Source organism: Protopterus annectens, chromosome 11.part0 (genome assembly GCF_019279795.1).
Source record: "Protopterus annectens isolate FY-2018-M chromosome 11.part0, PAN1.0, whole genome shotgun sequence".
Lineage (NCBI taxonomy): Eukaryota > Metazoa > Chordata > Ceratodontiformes > Protopteridae > Protopterus > Protopterus annectens.
Window position 1 is genome coordinate 1,447,167,141 of NC_056745.1, and position 22,854 is coordinate 1,447,189,994.

Below are 22,854 nucleotides of genomic sequence, written 5' to 3' on the forward strand. Positions count from 1 at the left end.
GTCTGCCAATGTGTTTTCCAAACCTGGCAGGTACTGTGCTTGAAGTTCGATTTGACATTCCAGAGCCAAGTTCCAAAGTGACATGGCCAGCCTGCACAGGGGGTATGAATGTGTTCCTCCATGTTTGTTTATGTACCACATTACTGTGGTGTTGTCTGTTCTTATCAATAACTGTCCTGGATGCAAAAGGTCTTTGAAAGCTGTAATTGCATTTATCACTGCTAGCATCTCCTTTTGATTGATGTGAAGATGCTTTTCCTTTTGGGACCACTTGCCCTGGATGCACTGATCCGTCATGTGTGCCCCCCAGGCGTAGTCTGAGGCGTCTGTTGTGATGACTTGATTTGCTTGAGGCTTGCAGAATGGTAGACCTGTGTTTGTTTGGCATGCTAGGGCCCACCATAGAAATTCCTTTTGCAAACATGGAATTAGTGGTATTATTGTTTCCAAACTGTGGCTGTGTTGAGACCATAGGTTCTTTAGGTACCACTGAAGTTTCCTCATATGCATCTTTGCATATGGGATTAGAAGAATGCAAGATGCCATGAATCCCAGAGCCTGCAGGATTTTCCTTGCAGTTAGCCTGGTACAATTTGCTAGTGTCTTGAAGTACTGAGTTAGTTGCCCCTGTTTTTCTGGTGTAAGATAGGCCATCTGGGTGTTTGTGTCCAAGTTGGCACCCAGGAAAATTATATTCTGAGATGGTGTTAGCCTGGATTTCTCTTTGTTGACTGTGTATCCCAGGCAATTCAATAACCGTGTTACATAAGCCAGATGTTCCAGAAGTAAGAATTTGCTGTCCGCCTGGATCAGGCAATCGTCCAAATAAGGGTAAATTTGTATCCCTTGAAGTCTGCAGTAGGCAATTACTGATGCCAGGCATTTCGTGAATACTCTGGGCGCAGTAGATAAGCCAAAGGGCAATGCAGAGAATTGATAGTGGATTGAACCTGCAAGAAATCTGAGGTATCTTCTGCAGCTTTGTCTGATTGGGACATGCAGGTATGCCTCCTTGAGGTCCAATGTTACCAGCCAAGACTCCTTGCCCAGCATGGGAAGAAGGTGCTGTAAGGTGAGCATCTTGAATTTTGGTACGAGTAGAAATGTGTTTAGGATGGATAAGTCCAAAATGGGTCTCCAATCGGTTCCCTTCCTTGGTACCAGGAATAGTCTTGAGTAAAAACCTTGACCTTGTTCATGAGTAGGTACCTCTTGAATAGCTTTCATGCCCATGAGCTTTGAAATTTGTATTTGAGCCTCTGCCCTTTGATTGTGTGGCAGGTTCGGCATGCCTCTCATTTTTGGAAGAGTATGAAAATGAAATCTGTAGCCTCTGTTTATAATGTCCAGGATCCATTTGTCTTTTGTGACAATATGCCAATTTTTTGAAAATAATGCCAGCTTTCCTCCCAAGGGTGCTGCCACCTGAGCCTTGCTTGGCATGCAAAGGGGAAAGTCATTGGGTTTGTTTCCTGTATTGTTGTGCACCGTCTTCACCACCTCTTGGTGCTGGAGATTGCCATTGTCTGCCTCTATATGATCCTTGAGATTGTCCTCTGCCCCTTGTGCGCCTGTATCTACCTCTTTGGGGCTTGTCCGTGGCTGGAAAGGACCAGTTTTTTGAAGGCCAATTTCTGCTAAAACGTAGTGGTTGAACCTGTAAAAAAGCCTTGACTGTTTGCATTGATTTAGCTTTTTCTTCCATTTTTCGTAGAATCTCCTCAGCATTAGTACCAAATAATACATCCTTTTGTAAAGGAGCATCTAATAGTTTAGCTTTAACATGGTCAGGCAAGGTTTGTTCCCTAAGCCAGGCATGTCTACGAATGACTGATCCTGTAACAGCAGCTCTACTTGAGGCTTCTAGAGCATCATAGCCACATTGCAAGGTGTGTTTACCCACTTGTTCTGCACTATGTATCATATCCTGCAACTCCTTTAAATCTGGTTGTTCAGGTTGTGACATTTTATTCTTTAATTGAGATAACAGAAACTGCTGATATTTAAGCATATGGAACTGACAATTTAAGGCCCTCATGGCTAGGGTGGCTGAGGTATATACCTTTTTTCCCCACCTTTCTAAGGATCTAGACTCTCTCTTGGAAGGTAATGGATTCTTAGCAGTAGAGGCCTTCATTCCCTTGGGGCCTTGAGAAATGGTTTCAGCGTCTGCATTGTGGCTTTTGTAAAGGAATTGGTGTGAGTTAGGAACTCTGTAGTACCTATCAGGCTTGACTGGGGCGGGAGGCAGAGAATCCGGGTTAAGACAAGCCTCTGAGTAGACATCATCAAGTATGTCCAAGACAGGAGGTATCGCCAGAGGTCTGTGCTGAGGTAGCAAAAGAAATTCCCTAAGCCTTTTCTTGGAATCTGAGAAATCTTGGCCTTCCCAATGGAAGTGTTCCCTCAAGGTATGCAAGGTTTCCCCGAATGAAAAATCCTCTGGGGGGGAAACAGAAGGAATAGACTGTTCTGCATCAGAATCTTCAAAAGGGGAGTACGAATGCTCCTCCACATCAGAATGATCTGAAATAATGGAGCCCTGGTCAGAAGAGGGAGAATCTTCCTCCACTCTGGGTCTCTTGTCCGGAGGGGGCTGGGAACCCCTGATAAGAGTAATTAAATCCTCAGCCATTTTGAGCATCTGCTTTTTAGGCATGGGGCCTGGGGATGGGCCCTGTGCAACGGGCCTCTTGGAATGCATGGCTGATTTAGACTTAGTAAAGGCCTTTATGGAAAAGGAAGAAGAAGGTCTGAAGACACCATGGGTGGAAGTGGACCTGTCCACATTAAGAGGCTCAACACTCACAGCGGCTTCGGTAGCTGTGGTCGGGGTATGGGCCGAGGAACCTGTGGTCTCGGTTACAGAAGACACCGCCAAAGAAGCGTTGTCGGTAGTCAGGGGCTGCGTAGGCACCTCACTGAGAACCGGACCACGTGTAGACGGTTTTGGAGTGGTGTCGGTGGAGACAGCGTACCTCGAGTGTCGGTCTTTGTCTCTGCGTTTTTTGGACAAAACGGTAGTCGGAGTCTCCGACGACATTTTATAATTAAAAGTTTTACCAAAAAAGTGCTGGGCGAACTACGCCCGACGCTTAATAGTGCGTTTATTGAAAGTAGCACAAAAGTGACAGCCCGAGACGTCGTGGTCTGGGCCTAAGCAAGGTATACAGAGGGAATGGAAATCCTTATGCGGTATTTGCTTCCCACAAGAAATACAATTGTTAACTTTGTCTGACATCGGTCTGAGGCAAGAAAAGTTTCCCCAACGGGGTACTTAGATTTAAAGAAGACTTCGGTTTCCAAATTTTTGTAATTTCAGGAGCTGGCCGACCGGCACTTGCGAACTGCTTCTGCTTCGGGCACCGCGCGGCAAAAAAGACTGAAGAAAATGGCGTCGGCTGTGTCTTATATGCCCCTGTCGTACTGACGTCAGGAAAGAAAGCGACAACAACCGACGCCGGACCAAGACTTTGGAATTCGGCCGACCGAGGACCCGCCTGAAGGCAGGAGAACCCATCTGTGATGACTGCAGCTGTATGCACGATGAACATCTAAAGTAGCAGAAGTGTAAACATTTTTCCCCCATCTGTCCAGAGCTCTGGAATCCCTATCTGAGGGGACAGGATTTTTGGCAGTGGAAGCTTTAACCCCTTTAGGACCCTGAGAAATTGTTTCTGGGTCTGCAGCGGGGTTTTTGTAAAGAAATTTATGAGAGTCAGGGACCCTGTAGTACCTGTCTGGCTTTACTGGTGCAGGGGGTAAAGAATCTGGAGACAGACTGGATTCAGAAAAAACATCATCTACAATATCAAGCACAGGGGGGATAGATACGGGCCTGTGCTGAGGCAATAAAAGGAAATCTCTAAGCCTTTTCTTGGATTCTGAGTAATCCTGGCACTCCCAATAGAAATGCTCCCTTCATGGTGTGCAGGGTTTCCCCAAAAGAGTAATCCTCAGGTGGTGAGGCTGAAGGTGGTGAGGCTGAAGGAATGGACTCTTCAGCATCAGAGTCCTCATAGGGAGGGAGAGAATAGCCCTGGTCAGAAGAAGAATCAGAGGAAATGGAAACCTGATCAGAGGAATCAATCAGTGTCTTACCTAGGCCTTTTGTCAAGAGGGGGATGGGAGCCCCTGATTAAAGTAATAAGGTCTTCGGCCATTTTAAGCATCTGTTTCTTTGGCATGGATGACTGTTCTGGAGAATGCTGCACTTGTTTCCTTGTCTTTAATGGTGTTTTTGACTTTGCCTTTGCTGCTGTAGTAGCTTTAATTGTAAGCTGTGAAGGTCTGAAAACACCCTCAGAAGCCGGTGCCTGCTTCCGTAGGCCCAATACCTTGAGTTTCCACAGGCCTCGGTGTCTCCATGTGGCTGCCAGTTACAGCCTGCAGCTCTGAGGTAGCGGGTGTCAGGGGCTGCGAAAGCGCCTCACTGAGAACCGGCGACTGACCTAGAAGAAGCTTTGTCGTCGGTTTTGGACCTCGGATGCCTGTCTTTTTCTTTGTCATTGCGTTTTTTATACATTCCGGTCGTCGGTTTTTCCGACGGCATTATGTAATTAAATCTTCGTCCAAAATAATGTAAAGCAAAATCAAACAGACGTTTAAAAGTGCATTTATTGAATCTAGCACAAAACCGACAACTAGTAACGTCGTGGTCAGGGCCTAGGCAAGGAATGCAGTAAGAATGAAAGTCCTTATGAGGTATTTGCTTCCCACAAGAAATACAATTATTAATTTTTACTAACATCGGTCTGGAGCAAGAAAAAGTTTTCCCAATGGGGTACTTAGCTTTACTGAAGACTTCGGTCCTGAAATTCAATTTTGAAAATCTCAGGAGTCGGCCGACCGGCACTTGCGAACTGCTTTTGCTTCGGGCACCGCACGGCAAGAAAGACTGAAGAAAATGGCGTCGGTTGCAACTTTTATACTACTGGTGCACTGACATCAAGGAAGAGGCGACAGCAACCGATGCCGGACCAAGATTTTGGAACTCGGGCCGACTGCGGGTCGCCTGCCAACAGGATAACCCAAGTGTAATGACTGCAACAGTGAAACACGATGAACATCCTGAAGCACCACAGCACAGCCAGCTCCCAGGCCATCACTGCCAATCCGCAAAGAGGGTATGACCTTGTACCCCTTTGTTTGTTTAGGTACTGCATGACTGTGGTATCATCTGTGACCAATAAAAGGGGACCAGGAGACAGTAAGTAAAGAACGTTTAAGGTCTGCATCACTGCTAACATTTCTTTGAAATATATGTGCTTTGTAGCATCTAAAGGATCCCATTCGCCTTCCCTTCCAACTCCCCTGTACACTGTTTCCCATGTAAAAATCTGATGACTCTGGACTGACTGAACTGGGGTCTGAAGGTAAAAGGTTAGGGCTGGATTGAGACAAGCGATCCTTCCACCTGTGTAACTCTCATTTTGCAAAATCCAGCACTAATACCTGGAACTACATGGGATGCAGGTGCTGGATCCAACAATTTTCATTGAATCTTTCTCATTTGGAGTATGTCCTGTGGTGTCAGCTGGATCACTGATGCCACAAGGCCTAGCATTTGGGGAAAATATTTTGCAGCGGCAGCTTCTTGAGAGAGAAATCTCTGAAAATGTTCAACAGTCAAGACTACGCATTTTGGTAAGAAAGACGTACTTTATTGTGTGTTCATCATACACTAAAGGAGGACAATTCTTTGTGAGGGTGTGAGACAAGACATTTGTAGATTTAACTTGAAACTGGGAGAAACTAGCATTGGATGTAAAGTCACCATAAAACAGTGGTCTGGAAGAAGGGGTAGGCCATCTGCAGGGTACTTTGAATTTGGCTACTTTCAGCAACATATTCAGGTACACCAAAATGACCACCAGTCTCCACGATAGCTCCTTTTTAAGTACCAAACTTATTCTGGTGTAAAATTCTTTCCATTTTTCTGGGCAAAACTGGTACTATAACCCCTGCTTGCAACTTGTGAAACAGTACTGGACAGAACCGATGTGTCCAGTTTGGAGGGTGTGTGGGGGTTTCCTGAAGGGTGGAGGATTTTCTGTCCACTGCTAACAGTATCCTCACTGAATTATTCTCAGCCTCTACTTGTCTGAGACTGTGGCCAGGCAGCTGGGTTGAGCTAATGCCTGGGGGAAGCTGAACGGGAAGGGAGGACAGGACAGGATGCCCAGTCTTGGCATAGTCATTCTTCAGCAGGGGAAAGATTTCTTTTGGGGAAAGGAATTAGAAGTTATGTACTCACCATAACGTTCCATCTGAGTAGGTATCTTCACTTGTCTGCAACATTTGGGATACGGATCCAATCTCGGATCCGAGCTGGCAACTTTTACCACAGCATAGATCCGAGCTCCTAGCTCCTCCCTTTACCCATAATCCCCTGCCAACCCTAACTGACCTCAGATCAAGTTTGCCCGATATAAGCAATGTAAAGGTGCCCCGGAAGGGGCTAATCCAAGATAGATCCTAAAGGTCAGGGGGAAGGAGGGGGGGATGGTTGCAGACAAATGAAGATACCTACTCAGATGGAACGTTATGGTGAGTACATAACTTCTAAATCTGAAGTAGGAACTTCATTTGTCAGCAACCTTTGGGACAGAGTCCCCAGCTACCTGAATCCTGGGTGGCCTTTATGGAAGAACATTCCAGAACATTCCAGAGCACTGCAGAGCCAAAGGACGCCCTACCTCTGGAGACAACATCCAGTTTGTAATGGCTGATAAAAGTATGAGATGAGGCCCAAGTGGCTGCGGAACAAATATCATCTAAGGGAACCCTAGATTTAAAAGCCGCCGAAGCAGCGACGGCCCTAGTAGAATGAGCTCGAACCCCTTGAGGTGCAGGCCTTCCCGAACTCTGGTATGCTAAGAGGATACAATTAGCTATCCACCGTGATAGAGTAACTTTAGAAATTGACTTGCCTAAACTTGTTTTGGCAAAGGAGACAAACAACTGGTCAGATTGCCTATGACCAGCAGTTCGATGAGTATAAAAACGTAATTGTCTGTGCACATCCAAGGAATGCAGTTTATATTCTCCTTTGTTCTGGTAATGGGGAAAGAACACGGGAAGATTAATGGATTGATTAATATTAGCTTCTGAAGACACCTTAGGCAGAAAAAACAGATTGATCCTGAGGTAAACTCTATATGGATGGAAGGATAAATAAGGCGGCTTAACACATAGAGCCTGAAGTTCAGAAACCCTTTTAGCTGAAGTAATGGCCACTAAGAAGGCTGTTTTCCAAGAGAGATATTTAAGATCAACCGTGGCCGCCGGCTCGAAAGGGGGGCTAGTCAAGGCTTGGAGGACCAAGGACAAGTCCCATGGGGGTACTACCTCCCTGACTGGAGGTCTGAGAAGGAAAGTACCCTTGAGGAACACTTTACAAAGCTTAGCAGTCATCAGAGGGCCTGATTCATGCCCTACATGATAATGCGAAATCGCTGCCAGTTGTACCTTGACTGTAGAGCAGCTAGCCCCCTGATGAAAAAAGGTAGTTAAGAACTCCAAAACCGACGTGAGAGGCGCCGTGAAAGGATCCAAGTGATGGTGCTCTGCCCAGATGGAGAAACGTTTCCACTTGCTTCAATAGACTCTTCTGGTGGAAGGTTTATGTGCTGCTACTAGGATGGCTTTGACTGGTGAGGAGATTCCGGGAGTCCTAATCAGGAGTGGAACTGGAGCAACCAAGCCGTCAGCTTGAGGATGACCAGGTTGGGGGTCTGGAGACCCAGAGGGTGGGTAATGAGATCCGGGAGTGGATCCAGAATCCATGGTGGATGAATTAGGTGAGACCACAGGTACAGGAACCATGTTTGACGAGGCCAGAATGGGGCAATGAGGATAATTTTGCTCCCCAGCCGACTGGCTTTCTGTAGGAGTTTCAGCATCATGGGCAACGGGGGATAAGCGTAAAGGAGACCGGGAGGCCAAGCATGTACTAGAGAGTCTCTCGGGGACTCCCCCTGAGGGGGAATTAGAGCGAAGTAACTGTTGCATTTGGTATTTGAAGGAGAAGCAAAAAGATCGCAACAGGGTTGCCCCCATAGGGCAAATATTTGTTTCGCTACTAGGGGATTGAGAGACCATTCGTACGGAGTCAGGATCGAACGACTGAGCCTGTCTGCTAGAATGTTGGACCGTCCCGGAATGTGCGTTGCAATAAGAAAGCGGTTGGTGGAAATCGCCCATTCCCACACTCTCATGGCCTCGCAACAAAGGGGATAAGACCTGGTTCCCCCCTGTTTGTTGATGTATCAGACAACTGACATGTTGTCCGTCTGTACTGCAATTTTCCCAATCGGTAGAAGGCTGTGAAGTGCCTGCAACGTCAAAAGCACCGCCCTCATCTCTAGGACATTGATATGCAAGGAGGTCTCTGTGTCGTTCCACGTGCCTTGGACCGTTCTGCCTGAATAGTGCCCCCCCACCCCAGGCGAGAGGCGTCCGTGGTCACTGTGGCGACGGGGTAAGGCATCGAAAATGGTCGTCCCATGTGGAGACTCGGGGCCGGAGCCACCACATGAGCAACGTTCTGCAAGCCCTGCTTAGGGGAGAATAGGATGAGACAGGCAGTTGCGAGACCGGGACTTGGAGGGTCCATTGCAGAACCCTCATATTTAGGCGGGCTAGGGGTAGTAGAGGAATAGCTGCCGCCATGGACCCTAGAGCCCTCAGGATCAATTCCGCAGGTGGAGAAGAAAGAATGAGAATGGCCTTGACATGCAACCTCAGGTTCTGAAGCCGATCGGGAGTTAAGAAGGCAAGCATTACCCTGGAATCCAATCTGGCCCCTATAAAATCTATCACCTGTGAGGGGACTAGAGAAGATTTGGTCATGTTGATAGTTAACCTTAGACGTGGAGCAAGGTTGAGGAAGTAATCCCTGCCTGAACAGAGTAGATGCCTTGTTGGGGCGATGAGGAGCCAGTCGTCCAGGTACGGAAAGACCTGAATTCTCTGAAGCCTCAGGTGGGCCGCTATGACCGCCAAGACTTTGGTGAACACCCTGGGGGCTGAGGTGAGACCGAAAGGAAGGGCCCTGAACTGGAAATTACTGTCTCCCAGCCGGAAGCGGAGGAACCTCCTGGAGCGTCTGTCCACTAGAATGTGGTAGTACGCATCCTTGAGGTCTATCAAGCACATCCAATCGTTCTCCCGTAATAGGGGGAGAATAGATTGTAAGGTGACCATTCGGAACTTTTCTTTGGGTATTGCCAAGTTCAGGAGAGAGAGATAGAGGATGGGTCTCAAGTCCCCCGTCTTTTTTGGCACCAGAAAGAACCTGGAGTAAAACCCCGATCCGAACTGATCTGGGGGGACGGGTTGGATAGCTCTTTTTTGTAAAAGCTGCTGGATTTCTGTAGCAGCTGCCTCCCTCTGATTGGGTGGTACGTCGGGGAGGCTTCTGATTTTGGGGGTTACAATAAAGGGAATTTGGTAACCTCTGGATATGATGCGAAGCACCCAGCGATCTATTGTTATGGACTCCCACAGAGCTAGGTGCTTCGAAAGATGCCCCCCGACTGCCTCCAGAGTGGAGCAGCCGGGCAACCCCTCAGGGGTTCTGCGTGGGCCTCTCAGAGAAGGGTTCTCTGGACCCAAAGTTTCTGGGACCCCCTCTGCCTCTTGGGCGGCGTCCTCCCTGTCCTCCTCTGCCACAAGAGGACTGGTTGTCCGGAGCAGACTGGGACTGATGCGATTTTCGGAACCACATCTTTTTCTGACCCTTTTGGTTCTTAGAAAAGGACCTCTGGGGAGCAGAGAAGCAGACTCCGACGGCAGACAACGTCTTCCCGTCTTTCTCGCTCTGGACTAAGGTGTTGCGAACGGTTTTGCCAAAAAGTGCAGAACCATCAAAGGGGGCATTCGCGAATGACGCCTGGGTTCCGAGAAGTCACAGTGTTGGAGCCAGGCCTGACGCTTGATTACCAGGCCGGCTCCGCCGGCTCTAGCGGCTCCTTCAGTGGCGTGCGACAAGAGCCACATAGAGGTATTAGAAACTGAGCGTAGAGTAGACATTCAGGAGGAGTACAGATGCTTATCTCCTTCCGACATGGACTCTGGGGGGGATGCAGCGTATTCTTTTATTAGATCCCGCTGCATCCAGATGACGTGTGCCATACAGTTCAGCGCTCTCATGGAGAAGGTTGCTGAACTAAAGACCCGCTTCCCCAGGCGGTCCATCGCTCGAGAGTCCTTACTCGGAGGGTGGACCGCAGAGCTCTCCTGAGCCGGATCTCTCTTGGTGGCCGCCTCCACCAACATGGCATCCATACGGGGACCTCTGCTCCAGTGAGTTCTCTCAGCAGGGGGACTCAGGATCTTGTCCGGGCGCTTGGGGATAGGCTCCACAGTGTCCGGCTCCTTCCAAGCCCTGGTGGCAATAAGGTCCACCAGGGGATCGGGGGGAGGGGACACCCAAGAGGTAAATGGCCCTGCTTCGAACGCCTCTAGGAATATGGACTCATTGGAGGAAGCCTTAGGGGCAGACCACCCCCCTAATCCTGAGCATCTCCATGATGTCTCCAAAGGAGACATCCTCGGGGGGTGACCTTGGGGAGCCTTCCCCTTCATCTAAGTCTGTATCTTCGGTAAGGGACTCAGGGGAGTCCATGTGCCTCCTCTTACACTTGGCTTTGTGAGGGACCTCTTCGGGGGGGCTGTCCGAGGAAGACTCACCAGCAATATCACGTTCCGCAGGAACACCCAGAGACGTCGAAGCAGGCTGTCCCAAAGGCCGGGTGATGGGAGCCCGGACCAGCTGAGAAGGAGTGCAGGGAGGAGCCGAAACCAGGACCGGGGGTCCGGATACACTCAACAGTGCCCTTTCCACCACCGTGAAAGCCGAGGGGGAGCTACTCTCAATAGGCTCTGAGAGTCAGCTCCCACTCGGATTCGAAGCGGGGACCAGATCTGGGGCTGAGACCCTCGGATCCGAAGGACCCATGTGCTCCGACCGAGATGGAGCCGAAGTCACACAAAGTCCCTCGGATCCGAAGCTCCGCCCGCGGCTCCGAGAGGTTGGATCCGACAAACTCGAGGGACGAGTTGGAGCCGAAGTAACTAGTACTGTCGGCTCCGACACACCCCCTGATCCGACGCGGCTCGGCTCCGAGTGCTCCGAACCCGGGAAGCGGGACGGAGAAGGAGCGATTGGGGCAAAAAAAGGGGTCGAGCTCCCCCCCGGAGGGGGGGGGGGAGGCAAGAGCACTCCCATCTGCAGCTGGGCCTGGATGAACCTCCTCATCATCCGGTCCATGTCTGCATCTGACATAATAAAAGTAGACCTCGAAGAGGCCACCGAGGCAGACCTAGAGTGACGCCTCAATGACCTCGACGGGGACCAGGTTGCCTCCTCCCCAGGTCCCGGTGAAAAACAAGGGGACTGGAGCCGAGGAGGAGGCGATCCAGAAACCCTGGAAGGAGAAGCCCGCTTCATGGGCGGGGCCAAGGAAGAGTCCTCGGCCCGCCGCTTATGGTGCTTCTCCTTCCTTTTGGTTTTTCCGGCCTCCCTATCCTCCGGAGCCAAAACGGGAGGTTGAGTCCCGACCGGAGGAAGGGAGGCAGGGGTGGTTGCTACCGAGGACTGGGTAGCGGCCATCGAAGAACCGGAGGTCGGAGTCCGGGGGTAAAAGGCCTGCCAGAATCAGCTTTGATCTCCAGTCCTTAAGTGCCCTGGGGTTGAACGCTGCACAAATCGTGCATCCCGAAGAAAGATGTTCAACCCCAAGGCACCTAACGCAGCGGGTGTGGCCATCTGCCGGTGAGAGCTTATGGCCACACTCGGTACATTTTGAAAACATGGCTTTAGGGGCCTCCGACATATCTAACGTAAACCACACTCACTAGGCCCCTAACACACCACAAACACACACTACGGAACAGCGAGGGTAGGGAGGAAAAAATTTTAACAAAAAATAGATATTCAAGAGGGAACCTACACAAACTCACTCAATCACACAAGAAAATACAAAATTTCTTAGCTTTTTTTCACAAAAAACCCTTCCAAATGCCAGGAGCTCAAAATCCAGCTTGGCTTGAAGCGCGGCAAACTAGATCTGAGGTCAGTTAGGGTTGGCAGGGGATTATGGGTAAAGGGAGGAGCCAGGAGCTCGGATCTATGCTGTGGTAAAAGTTGCCGGCTCGGATCCGAGATCGGATCCGTATCCCAAAGGTTGCTGACAAATGAAGCTCCTACTTCAGATCCCTTTATTTAGTTTGGAAAATTTGTCCTCTTGCCATTTTCTCATGGTACCCGGACTGTTGTAAGGATGGGATTTTGTTTGTTCTGCTCTTTAAAGTCGGGCTCCTTGTTAGGGGTGAACTTAGGAATATGAAACATTCTAGATGCCCCGTGCATCAGTTTATATCTATCATCCCATTGTTTTGAGAACCTGGGTATCAGCAGGACCAAACTCAAACTCAGAACAGAAAGAAGAATTCAAAATCTCACTTTCTAACTCCTCAGAAAAAATCTGGTTATGTAACTAAGCAACCCTTCTCACTATAGCAGAAGTTTCTGCTTTCCTAGAAATAGTGTCAACACCTTCTAAGACACTCTTCAAAGAATGCTATGAAACCTGAGTCACATTAGAAACAACCTCATTCATAACACTTCTGTACAGCAGGCAAAGATGCAGAAAAGTAATCTAAACTGTAAGCACAATGCAAAATAAATTTCCATGTGAAGCCTTGATAATTTAAAATTCCAAAGACTAAATTACTAGACTGAGCCAACTTTTTTCCCCAAGATTCTAACGTCTTGCCAGTCTTACCCAGTGGTGTAGGGTTAGAAGAACCCAAGCCTTTCTTGTTAGAGATGGCAGCTGGAGAAACCACAGCTGGGCCAGCTGACAAAGGAAAAAAAAGAGAGATGCAAGACCAGATTACAGCTTGTACTTCCTCACAGCCTTTTTAAAAGTGGCTCAATAGCCAAAAGGGTTTTACATGCAATGTTACAGAAATCTTCTACGCCCAGTAACAGAAGAGGAACAGCTATAACATTTGGAGACTCAATAAGATGATAAAGTTTACTCAACTCCAGTGTAGCTCCAGATTGCTTCCAGTCAAATACATCTCTAAACCTAGATAGCATCTGTGGAAAAGTGAATGCCTAATTGGGTTTTTGAAGCTGTTCACTTCCTGAAGAATCAGAAAGGATGGACTCAGTGTTCACTACTGTCTAAATCACAGTACCCATCAAAACCAGTGGCGTTAGGCTGATCTCTAAAGAAGGTAACCCCACAGTCATTCTGAATAGGAGCACAGCTTCTGACATTACCTTACTGTAAAATGCTCTTAGCCGAGGAAACCATATCATCCCTATATATGGCAATAACTGGATCAACTGTCATGTTGTGAAGTTTCTATTTCTTCGTACTATGTACTACACTACAGGATAAATATCTGGGGACACAGTATTATCTCTGGTAAGGGGTCAACTACCCTGGACCTTTCCTGCACTTAACGGGTTTGCCTTTCCCATACCCGAAACAGGTATTAGAACACAGTTCCAGACAAAGTGTCTGACCCCCATAACATACAGGGCTGTGACCTTACACCAGAGGCAGATGGGGAAAAAGGTAAGTGGTCTGTTAGATGGTTTAAGGAAACAACAAATGCAGAAGACCGTAGGCTAAGGCATGTTTGACTTATTTTTTTTTTCTTTTTAGGTACAACATGATTTGTAAAGGGTGGGGGGGTTGTAGCTGTATCAGGATCCATCAAGTCAGGGGAAAAAAAACACAGTTATACAAGACACTATTAAGAGCTGACTAAGGGCAGCAACAATAGAAAACGCAACCTATGTTCCCACACAGCAAAAGGGCTAAACTGTACAAAACATAGCAGAAATAGTTAACATTATGCTAAGCATATCATGCTGGAGGGATAGATTCCTGTCCCAGAGACTTCCCATACTCTGGAACAAACTACCCATTCATGTCAAGCAAAGCTCCTCATTATCCCTCTAAGAAAAACCTTGATGACTGGATGGGAAATAGAAAATTCACCCTGGGGATCACTTCTGCAACACTGCTTGACAGGGGGACAGGAAAATAATTTTCTTGGGTGGCGAAAGCCAGGGAATCTTTTTGGCTAGGCTTATATAGGCCACAGGGCCGATAGCCTAGTACCTACCTATGAACCTATGAAGCCTTATTCTGCTATCTGCATAATGTAATAAACAACACACAGTCACCACACCAAGTAAACTTGTCCAAATAATGACAGAAAATCAAATATATGTAATTAAATCAAACAGGAGCCTTTTAAAACCGCATAAATAAGCCTTTTCTTACATACTCCCTAGTCAGAAATGAAAAATGTCCACAGAAAATGCAAACAAAGTAATTCATAGTAGAATTTTAATTTAACAAGAAAAATGGCTATAGCAGTGGTAAACCAGTAGTAAATATCAAGAATGAAAAAAAAAAACGTGAAAAAATGCAACATTCTCCTGTCAGAACTCCAAAATAAAACAGATAAACAGAAATAGGTCTATTGGCACCCTTCCAGGAGACTGTCCCCCACTGTTCAACCGACACTACAGAACTTCAGTTTCTCAGTACAGGTTAAATAGTTATAAAAGTCCCATAACTGCTTAAAAGCAGTATTAAGTATACAAACAACACACAAGTACTTTAGCATTCCCACAGTAACTAACAGCAGTTACGAACGAAAAGTTAACACACACGTTTAAAGTAAACAAAATTGCATAAACTAAAGAAGGATGGAAGTTCCCAAAGTTATCTTATCTGAGTCTAGTAGCTGTAATCCAGCAACGCAGGCTGCCATGAATAATTGATTTTCTGTGACAAAGGTTAGGCTTAGCTGATCCCCTATCAGAGAGTCACAGGAGGGGATTCTGAGCTCTGGAGATCTACCCATGTGGGCTGGCTGTACATTCACAGAACCAATATACTACTTAGGCAGTGTGAATAATGAGCACCGTCCTAAAAGCAGACTGTCTTTTGGAGTCTGCTTTCAATGCCCTCAACTACTGAACTCTCTGAGGTTAAGTGAGAGCTGCTGATACTGGAGAGAAGAAGAGACTGCATGTGACTACAGTCTGTAAAACAGCAGAAATTATCAAATTTTCACTTGCAACAAGATTATTTTTAAGGCATTTATAAATATTAGCTTTTAATTTATTTAAGGAGGTCAGCATCAACATTTCTCACGATGGTTAAGGTCGTGACCAAGTTTACTTTATTGCAATCCTTTTATTATCTAGTCAAGAAAACAAGAAATACCTTAAAAAGAAAGGTGACTAAAGATAACACACAAGACTTCAGTGGTTAGATAGAATGCGGCTTAAACTACAGGTCACCTGTACTATACTTGACTTTGTAATGTTGCTTTTGTTCACATTTTTCGGGAGACCGTTATACATGCAGGACTTAAAACCCTCACAAAGCATCAACAGTGGTCAGTAACATGATGCTTATGTTGACGTCTCAAAATTATACTTCACAATAAACAAGGGGGACTGTTGTCTCGGTTTCCATTGTTGCAGTTATGCATTTGCTACTTACGAGGAATATATACAAATCCAGAATTAATTAACAGTGGGGGTGAGTGATACTTTACTATGGCTCTTGTACTGGTTTAGCACCTTTTAGAAGATATTAGAATTAGAACTTAGGACAACACCGAATGTTGTCATAAATCAGAATTCTTATCCATTCCTCCTGCAAATGAAGCCTAACTCAGCAATAAATACACTACTGTTCTCACTGTTTAACTAACTCCTGACAAAGCTTCCATGTAATACTATATTAGCTTATATTGATGACATGGTCCTTCTACAGAGCTAATTCTTGCCCAAACACAATAAATGTCAGTAAGATCTTTTCATCTTAACATCCTGGCTATAGATTAACTATTTTCTGCCTTTTTTTTAATCCTTTGTTGACCAGGACAGTCCCACTAGGTTAGAAGCTTTTTTTCAGGGGAGACCTAAAATGGTATTTTTACTACAAGAGGAGATTTGGCTAGGGCATTAGGGAACTTCCCACTCGTTACAGTGTGCGCACTTTGTTTCTGATGCAGTGGGTATGGCAAGTAGCGACACAGTAGTGGAGGCAAATGCTGGCTCCACAAAAAAGTATGATAAGTTTGGAGTGTGTATTAAAAAAAAAAGAAATGGGAGAAGGTTGCAGGATGACTTATCGATGGACAATAGAGGAAAATGAACCAGACAATGTAAAAGATTTATTGTGGGGAGATATTATGGAGAAGAATCAAAAGGAGGAGGTGGAAGAGATAAGGAAGAAAACATTTAAGTAGTGAAGGAGAAGAGAGAAGGGAAGAGATGAGAGTAAAAAATGAAAAAAATAAAAATGTAGTACATATACAAAGTAAAGGAGAGAAGGAGATGGACAGATATGACATATGCGACACAGCGATTTTTGCCTTTAGGAGTAAAAGCACAAGAGTTAAGAGCATTTATTTTGATAAAAGAGACATACTGTGACATTTTTTGAGACTGTTGCAGGACCAGAAACTTTTTTTGGGAGAATATAAGAGAAAGGACACATATCTATGGAATAACTACATAGCCCGGTCAACAAATGTAAAATAAAATAAATAAATAAATGTTATCATGAAATACAAAAGAAAGTGAAAATGCATTTTCAAACAGAGACTTTGAGGAAACAGCAAAAAATATACTACAGAATTTTTGCAAATAAGTTAAAAAACATTTTGAAAGTATTACATAACAGAAGACTGTCGAGTGGGGGACGGGATTGTAATGTTATACTGAAAAGAGAAAATGACAGAATTATACAAATTCTAAGGATGATTAATGTTGAAGGAAATAGAGCTGTTGTAAGTACTGGGGACAACTGATTACATTTTCTTTTTGTGGGAAAGGGGGACATTTTGTGGGCAATTGTGATAAAAAGAAGTATTTCATATGTGGAAGATTTGGACATGATGCAAAAAATGTGAAATGAAATGTTATAAATGTAAATAGACAGGGTATTTATATGCAGACTGTATAAAAGAACAATATGTCTAGATGAAAATATAAGTGACAAAAGAAGTAAGGAACAAATGCAGCAGGAAGAGCAACAAGACAACTGTGCAAAAAGATACATAATGATATACCAGACAAAAAACAGAAAGAAGAACGTGAATTAGAAACTGAGGCAGAGGTTAGTGACGAGGGAGATACTGACTGGAAGGTAGCTAAAGAAATTTCTATTGAAAAGTGAGTGAAGAATGGAACAGAGAAATTCAAGAACTAGGATTAAACGTGAAAAAGAAAGGATACAGATAAAAATATATGATTTCATATAAATTAAGAGAAAAAATATTAAAATTATATCAGTTAATGTGAATAGTATAAAAAGTTTAGTAAGAATAACTGGCATATTACAGTGATGTAATAAATGTGAAGTAGATATTATAATATTAGAAAATGTTAGAGGTTTAAGGAAGGAAGAAAGATTGCAAACAGAAAACTTATGGAGAGAAGGTATAATTTGGTATTTGGGAGGATAAACATCTTCAAGAATAGCAGTAATATAATAGTATAGCAATTTTGATATTAGATTTTAGTTTAGTAAGATTAGAACAATTAGGAGTAGACTTAAGATGGGATACTAAAGTTTATAGACTTACAGCAGTGTATGGTAGGGTATCATCATATAAAGAGATAGAAATGCTGTTTCAAGACACATTAGATTATAGCAATAACCCACGCCTGGGTGTGGGTAATGATGGATTTACCCACGGTTGGTGTGGTTTGGTCACGAGGGCGAAGACAACCGTGGGTAAATCCAGCATTACCCACACCCAGAAGTGGGTTATTGCTATTATACAATGACATTATTTAAGAAAAAATAATTACTTTTCTTAAATAATGGCACTGTATAATGCCTCCTTGCTGCCCTTCCACAGCTGTCTGGTATTCTGCGGCAGTTCTGATGTACTGCGCATGGGTATGCTTACGCAGTACATCAGAGCTGTGGGCTAAAGCAACGGAGAAAGCAAGATCTCCGTTGCTTTTTACAAAGTGTCTTGCTATGTTAAAGGAGTTTAACACAACGAGATACCTTTAAAAAAAGCAACGGAGATAGGAAGATCTCAGTTACTTTTTTTAAAGCTGTCTTGCTATGTTAAACTCGTTTAACACAGCGAGACAGTGTGTCAAAAGCAACGGAGATCTTACGTTCTCCACTGCTGTAAAAAAAAAAGTTATACTAATGGAAAAATTCCTTTTTCCATTACTATAACTCTGATTTACAACGTGCACGCTGACCAATCAGCGTGCACGTTTTGAAATATTAATGGGGGGGGGGGTTGTTGTATAATATATAATAATTAATATGCATATAGTTACAGGTGACAAACTGTGACTTAGATTAGATAAGAATGGGTGATTATGAAATGTAGAAATTTGGTATTGGAATATAAATACATGTAGTACATGTAGAAGAGTAAATGTTAAAACAGAATTTTTTTTAGTTTCTAAAAGTACAGAAATAATCACAGAAGTAGAAGAAACAGAATTTACAGATCATATGACAATACAGGTAGAAACTGAAAGAATGCATAAAAACTGGAAAATGAATTAAAAGAATAAATGAGAAAGTATGGAACAAGAAAGGGAAAGGTACCACACTGAAATTATGGAAGAACCACATAACTATGAGAATTTTTTTTATAATAATTGGACAGAATGGTTGTTGGTACTTAAAGAGAAATATAAAAAATATATTTACAATAGGAACGTGGAATAAAGCAAAAAGAAAAACAGGAATGTACGGAAATGCAGAATAAGGAATTGGAAAGTCTGAAAAGAAATGATAATGTACACTGCAGAAAAGGCAATACAAATGAAATCAAGACAAATTAAAGGGGTTCTGGTATATAAGCAAAGATATTTTCTACAAGGAAAAAAGGAAGAAGCATTTCCTTATTTACATAAAATGGTAAAAAAAATTGAGATGAGAGAAATGAAAAATAAAAATGGGAAAGTGGAATAACAACAAGGAAGCTTTATGCAAATTGTAGTACAGTACGTTAAAGAGATGGCAAGGAACAGAGAGAGAAAAAATGAAAATAAATGGAATGTTACACAATTTACAAAAAAAATGAATAAAGACATGGATAAACAGATTACCCTAACTGAATGAGATATGGTGGTAATGAAAGTGAATCTTAATTGTGCAGCAGGTTTAAATGGTATAGGTTACTTAAGGTATAAGGGGATCCAGTATCTGTTGTCTGCCTGAGATGACATGATTGACAGATCTCAATGCTTTGCCAGAGATGGCTTGCATCTGTCTCTCCTGGGCATCCAGATACTGGTCAAGGCTCTTGCCACCCCTATAGTGCCTTTTTCAGGTAGTGTTCCAAAGACCAAATAACCACCGTAACAGCTACAAACAAGTGTAATCATAGGGTCATGCTACTCAACGCTAGAAGTCTAAATCTCAAAATGCACTCACTCGAAGCACTCCTTAAAATGGAGAACATCGACATTTGTGCTAACAGAGACCTGGTTTAAAGCAGCAGGAAGCACCCCTGCACTACTAAGCAGTAAAGTACAGTTGTGTACACTTACCATAAATGTAGATGTTCAAGTGCATTCACTGCTGCAATCATTACATTTGGGTAATCTGTTGCAGGTTGCCCTCAGTCGGCCTGATTAACAAAGTCTTGGGTCCTGCGTCGGTTGCTGTCCCTTCTTCCAGGACGTCAGGTTGTCAGGGGTATAAAACATGCAGCCGACACCATTACTTCAGTTTTTCTTGCCCCAGATGGGGAGCAATATATAACTAAAAAACCAAAAAAATATACCTCAAAACAAAAGCAAATACACCAAAAAGGCTTTTAAGCATAGTAAAAGAAAGTAGAGGTATAGTAAGAGAAAAACGGGGCTGGAGGGAGGGTAACCAGGACTGCAACAGTGAATACACTCAAACATCTACATTTATGGTAAGTGTACACAAAGTACAGTTTTGTACCTACCATAAATGTAGATGTTCGAGGGCTAATACAGCTGCAGTCATAACAGATGGGTTCTCCTGCCGTCAGGCGGGTCCTCGGTCGGCCGAATTCCAAAGTCTAGGTCTGGCGTCGGTTGTCGTCGCTTCTTCCCTGACGTCAGCGCGACAGGGGTATAAAGGAACCAGCCGACGCCATTTTCTTCAGTTTTTCTTGCCCCAGATGTCAGGTGCCCCCAGAAGGAAGGCAATACATAAATTTGTGTAATAATGCAGTGCAATATAATCAAAATACAGTAGTTGCAAGCAAATACAACATAAATGAATACCCCAATCAGGTTGTATGAGGATGTGTTAGCCTATAGGCCTGTCCCAAGAGGGGAAGGAGGGAGGGAAACCTGGACTGCAGCTGTATTAGCACTCGAACATCTACATTTATGGTAGGTACAAAACTGTACTATGTTCATCGTGCATACAGCTGCAGTCATAGAATCCCAAAGCTAAGAAAGGGGTGGTAGGCACTAGGTGGAACTAGGAGGAGCCAAAATGCCCTGCAAGACTGCAGTGGCAAAGCCTGCTCTAAATTTGGAGTATAATGGTAGGTTGTAGTGCTTGGAGAAGGTATGCACAGAACTCCAAGTGGCTGCTTCCAAAATATCCTTGGTAGGAACTCCTCTGAGGAAGGCTGCAGAGGTGGTTGTGGCCCTGGTGGAATGAGTTCTAATGCCTGTAGGTACAGTTTTGCCATGAAAGGAATAGCAAAAGCGTATGCAGTGGGCTATCCATTTTGAGATTGTCTGTTTGGAAATTGGCTTTCCTTGAGCTCCTACCGCATAGGCCACAAAGAGCTGTTCTGATCTTCTGAAAGGATTTGTTCTGTCCAAATAATAATGCAGTTGTCTGTGGATGTCCAAGGAATGTAGTAATCTCTCCCCTTTGTTTTGAGGATTAGGATAAAAAGTAAGTAAATGTATGGCCTGATTTAAAGCTACCCTGGATACCACTTTAGGCATAAAGGACGGGTTGGTTCGTAAGGAAACTCTGTCCTGATGGAAGATGATAAAAGGCTGGACAGCCATGACAGCCTGTAGTTCTGAAACTCTACGAGCTGAGGTGATAGCCAGAAGGAAAGCTGTTTTCCAGGACAAATATTGCAAATCTGTTGAGGCAGCTGGCTCAAAGGGAGGCAAGGTCAGTTTTTCCAGAATGAAATTAAGATCCCAAGCAGGTATTGGTTGTTTACTTGGAGGTCTTAAATTCTTAGCCCCTCTGAGGAACTGTCTTAAGAGAGGGTGAGAGAATAAAGGTGGATCAGTGTTGTATTCTGCAGAAATGGCTGAGGCATGGATTTTGATGGAGGAGAAAGAAAGTCCACTACTTAGCAGTTCAGCCAAATATTGTAGTATTTGAGGTAAATTCAGTTTTCCAGGATCCTGGCCCTTTTTCTCATTCCAGACAAACACGTTTCCATTTTGCGGAGTAAGCTTTTCTAGTTGATAGCCTTCTGGCCTCCAAAATGACATCCTGCACCTCCTTGGAGAGTAGGGCCTGTTGTGATGCTAAGGAATCTTCCATGCGGCTAGATTGAGTGTTTTAGCTGGCTGTGAAGAGTTTTGAAGCTGTGCGGAGTCAGAAGAAGAGGCATTAGAGGCAGGGCCCATGGTGGCGTCAGGCTCCTCAGGAGTGGGTACCAGTGTTGCCTTGGCCAGTCCGGAGCAATGAGAATCATCTTTGGTCTGTCTGCTCTGGTTTTCAATAGAACTTTGGGCAGCAGAGGAAGAGGTGGGGAAGGCATAAACTGTCATTGATGTCCAACTGAAAGAGAGAGCGTCCACTCTTCAGGCCTTTGGATGGAAGATCCTTGAGCAGAATTTTGTCAATTGATGATTTTTGTGGGAGGCAAAGAGATCTATGTCTGGCCTTCCCCATTCTTGGATTATTTCTGTAAAAACTTCTGGATGCAATTTCCATTCGTGTGGATCTGTCATATTCCTGCTTAGGTTGTCTGCCAGCGTGTTTTCCTTGCCTGGCAAGTACTGTGCTTGTAGTTCCATTTGTAAGTCCATGGCCATGCTCCAAAGTGACATGGCCAGTCTGCATAGGGGGTAAGAATGTGTTCCTCCCTGTTTGTTTATGTACCACATAACTGTGGTGTTGTCCGTTCTTATCAATAGTTGACCTGGTTGTAGAAGGTCCTTGAAAGCTATAATAGCATTTATTACTGCTAGCATTTCTTTTTGATTGATGTGAAGGTGCTTTTCTTTTTGGGACCATTTGCCCTGAATGCACCGATCTGTCATGTGCGCCTCCGAGGCGCCTGTTGTGATGACTTGATTTGCTTGAGGCTTGCTGAATGGAAGACCTGTGTTTGTTTGACATGCTTGAGCCCACCACAGAAATTCCTTTTGTAGGCATGGAATTAGTGGTATTATTGTTTCCAAACTGTGGCTGTGTTGAGACCATATGTTTTTCAGGTACCATTGTAGTTTCCTCATATGCAGCTTTGCACATGGGATTAGTAAGATGCAAGATGCCATGAATCCCAGAGCCTGCAGGATTTTCCTTGCAGTCAGCCTGGTGCAATTTGCTAGTGTTCTGAAGTATTGAATTAGTTGTCCCTGCTTCTCTGGCGTGAGGTAGGCCATCTGGGTGTTTGTGTCCAAATTGGCACCCAGGAAAATTATCTTCCGAGAGGGTATTAGCCTTGATTTCTTTTTGTTGACTGTGTATCCCAGAGAGTTCAACAACATTATTACATAAGCCAGATGTTTCAGAAGAATGTGCTTGCTGTCCGCTTGGATCAGGCAGTCGTCCAAATAGGGGTATATTTGTATCCCTTGAAGTCTGCAGTAGGCAATTACTGATGCCAGGCATTTCG